This window comes from Motacilla alba, chromosome 4, assembly GCF_015832195.1.
Source record: "Motacilla alba alba isolate MOTALB_02 chromosome 4, Motacilla_alba_V1.0_pri, whole genome shotgun sequence".
Lineage (NCBI taxonomy): Eukaryota > Metazoa > Chordata > Aves > Passeriformes > Motacillidae > Motacilla > Motacilla alba.
This window is the reverse complement of record NC_052019.1, coordinates 68,455,356-68,468,293: the sequence shown is the minus strand read 5'-3', so window position 1 is coordinate 68,468,293 and position 12,938 is coordinate 68,455,356.

Here is a 12,938-nt window from a genome sequence, read left to right as displayed (position 1 = left end):
GTTTAATATCAAGAAAACTACCTTTAGATTCAACGGTTGGTAACTGGTTAAAAGCTTTACCTGGAACCTTTGAAATCTTATCTAGAATGGATTTTGACAACACCCGAGCTTGATCCTCGGGCTTAGACCAATCCCCCTCGCCACACAGATGTTCAAAGGTGAGGGGATTATTTTCTAAATCTTTGGCATCCTGTGGGTTTTGTTTAAGTTCCTCCAAAAGATCCCTTAAAGATCTCTTCCAGGAGCCTTCCCATAGATCAAACTCTGACTGGGTAAGCAAGCACCGGAAAAGATCTAGGAGATCGGTAGGGACAAATTCAAGGGATGTTAATGTAGCTTTCATCGTACTTTTAAAGATTTCACTATGTCTCCCAAATTCTGATTGGGTTTTGCATAGTTCACGTTTTGTTTGGTATGAGAAGGGTTGGTAGGTCCTAGGACCAGCCCTACCACCATTGTATTGGACCGGAGCTACTAAAGGAATCACTTCTTCCCGGGTTTGAATGCCAGTTTTTTTTGATTCGACTACACCCTCATGGGGACCAGATGAGGGACTAGCTCTCCCCCCAGCCACACCGCCCTGGGAAGCAGGCAGGGGTTCACCCCCCACCCCACTCACTTGGGGACTGGTAGAGGGTACACCCCCTACCCCTGCCCCACCCACCCCGGCGCCCTGGTAACCGGAAGGAGGGACGTGCCCTCCCCCTGCCCCACCCCCGTGGGGGCCAGGCGGGGGCCCACCCCCCCCAGCCCCCGGCCCCACTGTCTTGGGACCCGGGCAAGGGGGCGTGGGGACCAGGAACAGGGAGGGGGGCGGGGTAACCGTGGGAACCAGGGGCGGGGTTACAGGGTGACGTCATGAGGGGCGGGGGCATGGAGGGAGGGGGAGGAGCATCTGAGGGGAGGAAGGGGTTGTGAGACCGGAAGGGGTTGGGGGAGGGGACAGGTGGTCGAAAGGGATTGTGGGAAGAGGAAGGATAGACTGAAGGCTCAAACACGTGGATGCTGCCATGTTGGGCTTTGACCACGCGGTCGGCAGTATCTGGAATGCCAACTATGTGTTCGTAGCCATTTTGGGAATGGGGGGGGTCAGCATGCGAGATTGGGGTAACAGGAATCAGGTTGGAGGGGTGCGGGGAAGGTGCTCTGTCAGCCTGCGCACAGCTGCTAGGGCCAGGGTACTGAGGGGGGCGAGGGAGGCCAGGGGAACAGTGGCAGTGCCAGGTACCCTGTGTTTGCCGGCATGCCTCGCTCGACTCTCTCAGTTCGGGGGCAGCGGGTTTGGGAGGAAGGGTAGGGGAAGCTGCGGGAGGGGAGATTTGCTCGGGCTGTCCTTTCAAATCGCTGTTTAAGATTTCTTTCCGAATTAAGAGGAACACAGGAAAAAAGTTAGATACAGTTGTATCACCCTGTTCTGCTTTTACAGTTAACAAGGCTCCAATTTTGTCCCAGGCAGAGATTGAGTTGATATTTTGCTGGGAAAACTGAGGGAAATGAAAAGAAATCCAGCGAACAAATCGTTTTAAGACTGCTTTTGAAACTTTAACGTTTTCACTACTTAGGGTATCTAAAACTAGGGAATAAATGCCTCTCTGTGTTGTGGAAAGCTTAGCACCCATCCTGATGTTAACTGGCTTCTGCAACACTATAATCCACCTTCTAAAAAGCAAGCGCTAACAAGAATTGAAAGCACTGAGTCCACAGCCAATCCGAGAAAGAATCCGGGCAGTCTCCCCCCCCCCCGTTCTCTCCGGGGGAGAGACGAAACTGCTTGCGTGCGAACCGCGCGGGTTTTAAAGCCGCGGGCGGCAGCTGCCTCGCTCGCCGGATCCCCCCGCTGCCTGGGAGCGCTCGGTCACGGCAGAAACACGAGCCGCAGCTACCCTGCCGCCGCCCGCGCCGCTGCCGCGCCGAAACCCGCCCGCGCCGCTTCTCAGAGCCGCGCGCCGCGGGAACCCGACCAATGGAAGCACGCAGCTCCCGGGACCACGCACGGACCCTGCCGCAGTGCCGGAGCCGCTGTACCCGCGAGGAGAGACCCGCAGGACACTCACAAACCCCGACTATCGGGGCCGGACCCTTCCCTGCAGCGGGAGCTCACCCCCACACTCTGAGGGCTCCCCAAGGGTCCCCCTATTACGCAAGGGGATATACTCACCCCTCCTGGGGACAGTGGATGGCTGGGAAAGCTAAAAAGAAGTCTTCATCCGAAATCGGCCCGTCATGGGTTGCGACGGGGTCCCGATTTCACCCTCTGACGTCCTTGCCGACAAAAACGCGACGAAGAAGGGCAGAGGAAGGTGAAAGTCCAAAAAGCTAATATAATCTACGCGTGTGAATTACCAGCTCCTGCGTGTCGTCTCTGACCGAAGTGGGAGTCGAAAACACGTTGGGCGCCACCTGAAGGAACCCGTGGGTTTCGGGCTGTAAATCCCCCCGGCTAGCTTGGGATTTACGCCCGCACGGATCCTACATGGACGAAGTAAAGGACGAGAAGCGCTCTTTCTCCACATGGTTCTGATGTCCTGTTTATTAGCTGGAAGGGGACATCTGCATCGTAGGGTTTCCAGGTGAAGAAGAGAGAGAGAACGCCCAACTCAAGGGACATTTATACCCACGGAATGGGAGGCGGGGACAGAAGGCCACACCAGTGGGGAGGGGCGAAGGGAGGGGTTTCAAGGGACAAGACCACCTTATCTGAGGGATACACCATCTGAGGAAAGGGGGGAAACATTTGTATAACATAACACCCAGTGCAGAACATCTAAATACCTATACAGTGCATCACAACACATCTACAGAGTTGGTCTCTGGGTTTTGCTAGAGCACAGCAGTACAGTTTTGTTCAGAAGGGTATGTAAGCTCTTCATGTGTAAGGACAGAGCTGAAATAAAAGACTAAACCCAACACAAGATGCGGACTAGAGCGCTTCTGTTAGGGTGAAATTATTAAAATGAATGCTTTGAAAGATTCTGTAAATCAACTGGATTACGGTTCTTTTTTTATGTGTGTCTCTGCTCACCTAAAGCTCCACAGAGCAGCAGTGAAGAGCAATTAAGGAAACCCAAAGAGGAGTCCACTGTAACCCTTCAGGTGCCCCAATTCCTTTCAGTTCCTGTGGAAAGAATTCCAGCTGGCCCTTCTGTCCCACTGGAATCCCTATTGGTTCTCATCCAGGACACTTCCCTAATACTTAGTTATACACAAGGAAATCTCAGCAGATTGCAGCCACTTTGCTGGTAGCTACCACAACACATCAATTTCTAACCTCCCTCTTTGTCCACACTACATTCCTCCCAGTTTCTATCCTCCGAATGATTGCAGCTGAAATGGATTTGCTGCTGGGTCACACACCAAGGCTTACTGAGCTATCAACGAGCAGGGCTTGGCTACGCCCCCCCAAAAGCAGGCATTTGATGTTTGAGCACCTCCAGCACCACCCATGGAAAAGTTCCCAGGAGTCTAGAAGCGTATCCTGGCAAAGCACTGTGCATCAGCACACTCACATTTCACTCTCTTCTCCACATCCTTCCCCACAGAAAAGATGGGAATTAGAGCCAGCTGCCCCCGTGCCGCAGTGCCCTGGAGCTCCCACGGCTTTGCTGCTCTCTCTGCAACGGAATTGCACTGCGGGATTTGTCCTCAGGCATTTCAAATGATACTCCAGCCTTCAGTGCCCCTGCAGGGGACAGACTGTTTGCTACTGCAGAGTTCAAACAGCCACAAAAATACCAAACGACCTTCACAGTAAGGCTCAGCCATTTCGTCATGAAGTCTATAATCAAGCAGGCTACTCAAGTGAGAAGGCACATGGAGCCAGCTAGGAATAGAGGAGGAAAACAACCTAAGCCTTGCTCAAGACTGAAAAGATGCAGTGCAACCTTCAGTTCCATTCCCCTTCCCAGAATCTGCCCAACCTTAACCTAGAGCTGCAATTACTTGGGGAAATAGTTTAAAATCTTACGGATCCCATAAAGCCTGTGAAAACACATGGCTATTCCACCAGGATGCTTCATAGACATTCTTGAATGCCCTTTGTGCTGCTGTTTTCTCCTTGTAAACAAAGTTCTGATAGAATGCAGGGCCAAGCAATGGCATCCAGGTCATCTCTAACAGGTGAGGCTGTTTCCTTCTGCATCCTACGTATGCCTCTTGCTTCTCAACTTGCCCTTGAGGCACTTGTTTAAATGTCATTAAGCAGACTTTAATGAATACCTGCTACATACAGGTACTACTTTGAATGGCATCTCACTGCATTTTTCCATAGGTGGCAGCCATGGGTGGACACCTGTCTGCCTCACCTTCCAGGAACTCAGTAAGGATAATCCTGAGCAGAGATTCTACTCTTCAGAAGTACCTCTGATCAAACCTATCCATTAACTGCTGACCTTGAAAAAGCATCTCAAAACCCTAAGCAAATTACTTATTTAGAGCCAATCCTTAGCCAACCATTGCAGATGACCATACATGTGTGCAATCACATTGTGGCCATGTGCAGTTTGTATTACCTTGATTCCTGGTCCTGTGAGGAACTTGAAAACCATGACAAAGCAGACTGGCAATCCAAATTCAATATCTATACAGCCCCATACTTGGAAACATTTGGGTAATTGCACTTGGGTAAGTTTCCATTTCAAGCAGGGAAAAAATCCAAGAGCTCAAAAAATTCATGATCCTTCTTTTGACTCAGAGAACAGATCATCTAAAACACCTCTCTGCACAGAGGTGCGTAAAACATCTCTTTTACACAGGTAGATCAACGTGTTATGCATTATCATAAGGACTGCAGCTGAGATGACCGGAACTTTGTGTCATTACAAGCAGCTACACAAAGAAACACTACTACCCACTGAAGGAACAAATTTCCTCCATTTGTTCCAAGTGCACTCTATTACATAAACCACATAAAAAGTCAATATGACTCTCACAAAACAAGCAGCGTGTCACTTGATATTTGGAATGATCACTACAGCAGCTTTTGAAGCACTGACCTAACTTTAAGCATCCATCCCCACATTTCAGATAATTCAAAAATTTCCCTGTGGATCACTAAGGAACATGGGAGGTTGAGTGTTAACTAAGATGGTTAAAATTATTTGAGCAAATATTTCTCTTATAGCGCAGAAAATAATGCCTCCATTGAGTCTTTGTCATTGGAATGACTTTTGACAGGAATGGTTATTCAGGTTTGCAAACCTGAGCTCACTGAAGGCAGACAAAAGGGAAGGAAAGGAGTGACAGGTCCACAGTGTCTGCAGCCATCCAGGGACGAGTGTGGGCTGAAGGGAGGGAAGGCTAAAGCAGCAAAATGAACTCCAATGTACAGGCACCTGCAGAAAACGCCACCTGTGCTGGCCAAGACAGCCACACCAGGGGAAAACAATGAGAGTGCTCAGGTCAAAGGACAGGGAACAATAAGAACGCTGGTATTACCAGAAATGAAGGGTTTACCATAAAGCCAAGTGAGTTTGGTGATGATAACCCCCCTGCCCACAAAATGACCACGGTGTCTCAGGACATGGTTTGAAAACAGCATCGAAACTAAGGTACAGACCATTTCCTTCCTAACAAACTCCACTTCCCACATTTGAATTCCACCCAAGGAAATCATTAAGCTGTATTGATTTATTGATACACGAACCTGATCTAATTTGCATGTGTAAATTAGCAGCAAGAACATTTCCCATTACTCTGCTGTATGTGTGCAATGACTGTTTACTTAATTTCTGTGGCACAGCTCTGGTTTTGCAAAATGCATTTGCACCAGGGGTGTCAGCTAAGATTTAGTTACATGTTACATACGCTTCATAAAAAGGTGAAGCAGTGCAAACAAATATCTGGGAATTACAATTTGCTGCCAGGCATAAGGCTCTCCAAACATTACATCGATCCTTTGGAGCACCTGAGTTTTCCTTTGTACAAGTACTAGAGAAAGCTTACTTGAGCCTTGAATTCTCTTAAGATGAAAGGGTTTTCATTGTTTTTGATATAATTACCCATAAATTGTCCTGTGAATATCTTGGTTCTAATAGTTAATTCAACCTTGTAGGAGGTGAGAGATCAAACTTGCTTGACAATGAAATAACAGATCTGTTTTAAAGCCTTTTTTCATTTAAAATAATGTATATTTGGACACTGTGTTACTTGGTTCCTCTGATTCAGTTTGACTCTATGGAGTCCAAATGCCAAGTTACCATCTCACACAACCATTCGATCAGCTGCTGAGGACCAGGTGTTTGAACAGCTCTAGTTCCACCACCAGCTTCCTGTCAGAACTCCAGAAAGGACAAACCAGGGAAGCCCAATACACTGCGAATTCAGTGCAGTGCATTTCCAGGGCTGTGCAGTGAGAGCTGACCCAGAGGCTGCACCATATTCCAAAGGGTTTGCTCCTTCAAAAATGAGGAAAAACAGAGTAAGGCAGCAAGCTTCTGTCAGAAATGAACTTCCAAGAAGTGACTCTGTTCTTCACTCTGAGACATGTAACTCCATAACTCTTTATTTACTGATAACTTGGAAAGGATGACTAACAAAGTGAGATAATTCTAGGGCTGTGACTTTATATTTTACCTCCCCAGAAGGCTGTTGTGAAAACATCTTAAATGACTGAGGACACTCTGGCTGTTTACTGCTCTGTCCAAAACCCAGAAAGGTCATATCTGCTCTCAAGTGGAAATGGAACAGGATTTTTTTCTTTTTGTACGGGAAGCAAGCCTTGGAACGCTTCATTTTCTTTGAAGTAAAGTTTGCTCGGGAGCCACAAGAGACAATAAACATCCCCACAAGATTAAGATCGCTTTCACAGGCCGTGTGTCCCTGCAGCACATCAAAGTGACAGATCCAAAGTCCATGGCAGCATGAACAACAATCAGGACACCAAATTCAGGGGGCTTGCATTTAGGGATTAAAAATGAAATAGTAGTTATTTATGCATGGTGTGCAATGTCACGCTAAACCACTTGGCTGGCACAACACTAGGATATGACTAGAAAGACTCTTAAATAGAACTGCATGGAACATTGCTCCCAAATCGATATCACTATTTTTTATTAATAATATTTCTCCCAATTATTCTGAGATTGGATCCCAGGAATTAATTGGAAGCCATTAAAAAAACCCCAAATTAACAAAGCCACAACAAACAGGATCTATTACACAGCAATCAGCACAGCTTGCACAAACGCAAGGCGCATATCAACAACAAATTGATTACCTGTGTAACCAACAGCAACACGTCTAAGAGGTGAGGTTAATATACATACGTGGATTGCCAAAAGGCCTCCTATAGGAATCTTTAACAATGTTTCCAAACAGGCTGAGCAGTCATGAGAAAGAAGATTCTCACATGAATAGAAATGCTGATTAAAAAAGGAAGATATTGAAGGTCAGTGCAAAAGCCATTTCTCTCTCCAAGCAGAGATACTCAGCAGAGTCTCACAGGATTTATGAGACCCTGGTGTTCAGCATGTTTTTAAGTTAGCTGGAAAAAGGAGCAGAGAGTGTGATGACAAACTTCCAGGATGCTACTGTTGTTCATGGGGGTCGAGATAGGAATTGACTGAAGAAGTGCAAAAAAACCCTGCAGCCAAGGGATGGGGAGAGATAGTGGCAGATGAAATGCAGGAAGAATTGTTGCAAAATTATGCACAAGGGAAAAAAAAACATTAGCTCCAGCGTGATAAGCCAGCCACTAATATGTAGGAACAGGACGGTGAGGTCAGGGTAGACAGTGCTGTGAAAACATAAATCCAACACCCAGGAGTGCAAAACCACACGTGAATATCAGCCATTACTAAAAAAGGAGCAACAAAAGCAAACTGAAATATCACCAGCTCCTTGGGCAAATCCACCACACTGCTGCATCTTTCCAACTGGATGCAGTTTTGGTGCTCCCCTTGCAGTGAGGCTCATTCAGGATACAGAGGGACTCCCACAAAAGGAGCCACTGGCTCCCCCAGGGCTTCCTAAACCTCAAGGAAATTGGTTGTCAACAGCTGCCCTTTTGCTGCTGCTGTAAAATAGAGGCAATTATGCCAAGTCTAGAACATCTTCCAGTGGTTTGAATGGTTTGCTGCAGTATGGAATCTTCTGATTTTGATAAGGAAAAATAAAATAAATAGGCTTTCAGACCTGAGGATGGTAGCAAACAAGGGGAATAACTATAATTCACTGAACAGACACTGAAAAAAGCCAAACCAACCCCTTTGCATAATTTCTTTCCATGTAGTTCTAAGAAGAGCATTTGAATTTATGGGAAATAGCATTTAGCAATTACTAGTCATCTAACATGTTATTTCTCTTACTCGTTGCAATGAAGTTGCAGGAGTATTCCTTTGACCTGCAGGGAATAGCAATAAATAATTTAAACAGGAATTCCAAAGGGTAGAGATCAGGAACGAGTTGGATTAATACTGCAGGGAATCCGTCCACCAGTGCAACACAGCAACACACAGGTATTCAGTCTCAAGAGCCCAAATGTTAGGGAACCAACATTGGTAACAACCACCTCGCAATGGGAATTTCTTTGCTGTAGGAGCCAGGAAGCTGGAACAGAAGAAGGCAGATCACAATGCAATCCCATTTCGAGTGGGGCCCCTCAGAAGCAGAAGTAGCTGCCTTGCTATCCCTCTTATCTTCTTTCCAGTCTGCCATTCCATTGCCTTTCCACACATGCATCCCAAGACTATCAAGTTGTGTCCAGTGAAAAAGCACTACCAGGGATTCAAAGAAATTCAAAATTCATTTCCCTTTGAACCTTAACAGCTATTCATCAATAAAATAAAAACATTTTGTAGAGATACCCTGTAGTACAAAAAACAAAGTGCTAATTTAAATAAATTATTTTAATAAAAGCAAATAGCTATAGTAAACCATTTATTACAAAGAGACCAAATCAACTGAAATCCATGTATAACACTGTTTTTAATAAGACATTATATTAACAAAAGTAATAACTACTGAAGAAAGCTAAATGCCTCAATCAGAAAGGAGTGGAAGCACGCTATGTAAAACATGGGAGGGAAGCAAAGCATCACTCAGCTCACCTAAGCTGGATGCTTTAAGCTTCAGCAGTCCATGTCACCTTCATTACACTAATAAACATATTTACATATATATACACCCAAACAGAAGCACTCCAGAAGGTTACACAGGTACACTGCACCAGCTGACTCCTCCATCTCATTGAAGTGACTGCTTCCGTCTCTCATCTGCTCTCTCCAGGTGTAATGGTGTTCCTGCCCTTCAGCTAGCTGATAATTCAATCTGCTAAAGAACTGGCAAGGACATGGGAAAGAAATTATTTATGCTTATTCAAAGAGGAGGGGATCAATTAACACTCCATTGAGGAATTTAGCTATTAAAACTTAAACCTAACTCAGATGTAATCTGAACTTCCATTTCCCTCCACCCCTCTCTCCTGGTTGGTTTGGTTCTTCCTCTGGGGTCCTAAGTCTCAAACAGGAGTTCTTGCTTGGAAACAAGAAGGTCAAAGAGGAAAGCAAAGATCTGAGTAATGGTCTGCTCACACCCAAAGGTCATAACACTAAAACACCTGGGAGAAAACAGATGCAAGGGTCTGCACAGGGTCTCTGTCCAGGTAGCATGGAGCATCACCAGCAATGGAAATGCAAATTCTACTGATACACCTCTACCTATTAAGAGGCCCAGAGAGCATTTGAGGTTGTTCTGCACCATAGGAAAAGTAACTCTGGCCCATATTACCACTGATTTGGCTTCCCCTCAATGAAAATCAACTAAGGAAACAGGATTTGTAATTAAAATTGTTCTTACTGCTCTCTCCTACCCCTGGAATAATTCCAGAAAATTCCACTTTTGTCAAGGAGATAAACACACATTTTACTTGAAAGAGGCTAAGAAACACCACTGAATTAAATATTCTGTATACAAGAGGGGGGAGAAAACCAGTTTTCAGTACAAAAGATAAGGTAATTAATTAAAAAAAAAAAAAAAACCAACCAGTTTTCAGTAGCATGATCAGGGATTTGCATGCATTAGCACTGAACAGGCACAGAAACACACAAGCTGAAATGGAGGTTAATTGGTCTAGGCTGGGCTCATCCAAGTAACAATAAATTACTCTGGTCCTGATAAGAAGCAGGTATTAACCAAACAGCAGCACAGTTCTTGAAACCCCTAAATTATTCCAACTCGACAATTTAAAAATATCATAAACAGGCAAACACTTTTATTATAATCTTACTCATTAGAAATTACAGCAAAGAGACCAATACTGCCATCAGAAATATTGAAAATATGGACAGTGTGCAATTCCTAATCTCCTTAGGTTCCTTTCATCTGCTGAAGCTGTTCAATAACTGACATAAAAGGGTGAATCAAATCTTCTCAACAAAACCTCTCCTCTAAGTTGGAACAATTGTGGCTAATCCTCCCACGAGTAACCCTAAAGATCCAAGACACTTATCACAAGCCTGAAATCTCACAAGTCCTCATCACGTGTTTCATGAAGGAGCTTTTCCTAGTCAGGAAAAAAAAGACAGTGGAAGAAAAAAAAAAAAAACAAAACAACACAAAAAACCAGTGATATTGTTCTAATCTTTGCTTGTAATGTGAAAACCAAAACCTCCAGCTGAACTCCAGTGTTTTGGAAAGCTGAATGGACCCAAAACAACTTCAGCATCAATCGCCCTTTCCCCAAGGACTGCCCAGGTTTCCAGCCTGCCTCAGGCCAAGCTTCCCTCCACTCCAGGGCTTTGTGCAAATCCCATCTGCTGTCAGGGATCCATTACAATCAGAAGCTCAGAGTCCCAGGAAACTGCCAAAAATCCCCAGGAAGAGTATGTTCTGAAACACTGAGCTTCTAACAAACGGTGCACTCCCTCCTCCCGAGCTAAATGTAACCATGTTCCAACCGGAATGTCTCACAGAGGGCAAGCAAGGGGTTACTGTAACAAAGCAACCATTTCCTTTCCCTGCGCCTGTCCTGAGGTGAAAACCCCCCTCACTTCCAGAGCAGGTCTCATCCTGCTGCACAGAAATCCCAGGGTGACTCCCCCACAATGCTCACATTATTCATAGGAACGGATTATAGCCACTTCTGCAGTCCATCAAATTCCAGCGCCTTGGCATTTATTGCCACAGCTTTTCCAAAACTGACACACACCCACCTGCTTACACAACCCCTGCATTTGGTTTTTGCCAAGAATTAGGGGTCAAATGTCTAACTGGGAAGTGCAGGCTGTTGTTTTGAACTCCAAGACAGAAGGAGCAGGCACTGTGCAGAGCACTGATCCTTTCACCAGGTGTCTGAGCCCCGCTGTCGGATCAGGGGAGAGGTCTGGAAGCAATCCCTGCCCCAGCACAGCCCATCTGCACCAACAGCAAGTCACCTGCTGCTGCAGTCCTGCACTCCCTTAACTATGAGCTCCCACAGCTCTGCAGGCATCCTCTGGAAATTGAAAAGCAATTTTACACGTTTTGACACACCCAATTGACAATATAGCAAATTTATCTAATTTAGATCTTTTGATAATGCTTCTCAGTATCATATTCACTAGCTCTAAAAGAATAACCAAATTGTTAATAGTGGTTACTACTGAGGAACAGGCTCCTGCTCTTCTGGTCCATTTAAATCCAAGTGTCATTAATTGTAACTGAATTAATTTTATCACCTGAAGCCCAACACTCCATCTTGGACCTGATATTCAGCATATTCCACGCTTCTACAGCTATCTTAAACACCTTTGAAATTATCAATATCAGGCAGACCATTTTATTCCTGCTATCTTGAATCCCTTGACATCATCCCTTGGAGACTGCCTTGGCCATTATTCTAGTCAAGAACTTCACTGTCTTCCTCCAAACATTTGTCGCATAATGTTCTCAGTACATCCTCTGCAGGAAAACTGTTAACAAAGAGCAAAAACAAATGACACAGGCGTCTTCAAAACAGTCAGCTCTTGACTTGATATGGTTATCCGTGACCTGCACGTGTGGAAATAATTAGTGTCTACCTCCATGAGATGCCATTTTCAGATCAGAGACTCATCTCAATTTTAAACATCCTGATGGTAAAGAACCTACACAATTTCAAGGTGCACCTTATCAACCTGGTGCTTTATGCATAAGATCAAAGATTCTAATAAAATTTAAAAACCCACTCATGTATGAAGCTGATGTGTAAAATCAATGCCATTGGAAGAAATGAAGTCTGTGTAGTTGCTACTAAAATAATAGTTTTTAAAAACAAAGAAATACACAAACACAATTAGGAGTTCAGTTAGTAAGGCATGGAAAAAACAGGGTTGTAGGAGTTGTGATCTATCTTCCTTTAACAAAGGAAAGCTAAAAACAATATTAGAGGAGACAATTTAAAAAAACCTGCAGGGGAAAACTAGACTGAGGCTAAAATGTGTAAAGCAGTGTGCAAATGTGTGCTGGAAGACAATTCACAAACACCAAGAAATATTTCAAGCAAAGCTTAGACACCACTTTTACTGACCAGTAACTCAGTTAAAACCATTTTTCCTGATCAGTAAACCAATTAAAAGCACTGCCTTTTTTTTTTTTTTCTGTTTAAATGCAACTACTCATCATTGAATAAATTCACAGTTACCCAGTAATTCTTAAAAATGATTTTGTGCATTATTTACTGCATGTTTAGAAAATGGGACAGCATTCAGCCAGGCTGCAAACAACACCATCAAACAGGTCCTCAAGGAAGTAATTCTGTCCCTCCCCACCAACCCCATAAGAACAGTCAGCATCAGTTCCAAGAAATTACAAACACTTCTCTAAAACTCTTACTCTGCAACCTCTTTTTCTTTCTCACTCTGTTAAACCACACCTGTTAACAAATGGAAACAACTCATCCTGTAATAGTCTCACCCTCGAGAAGGTTTTAGAAGCAGCAAATGGGACACAATAAAATTGTAGGGAGCAAGTAGACAAGAGCTAAA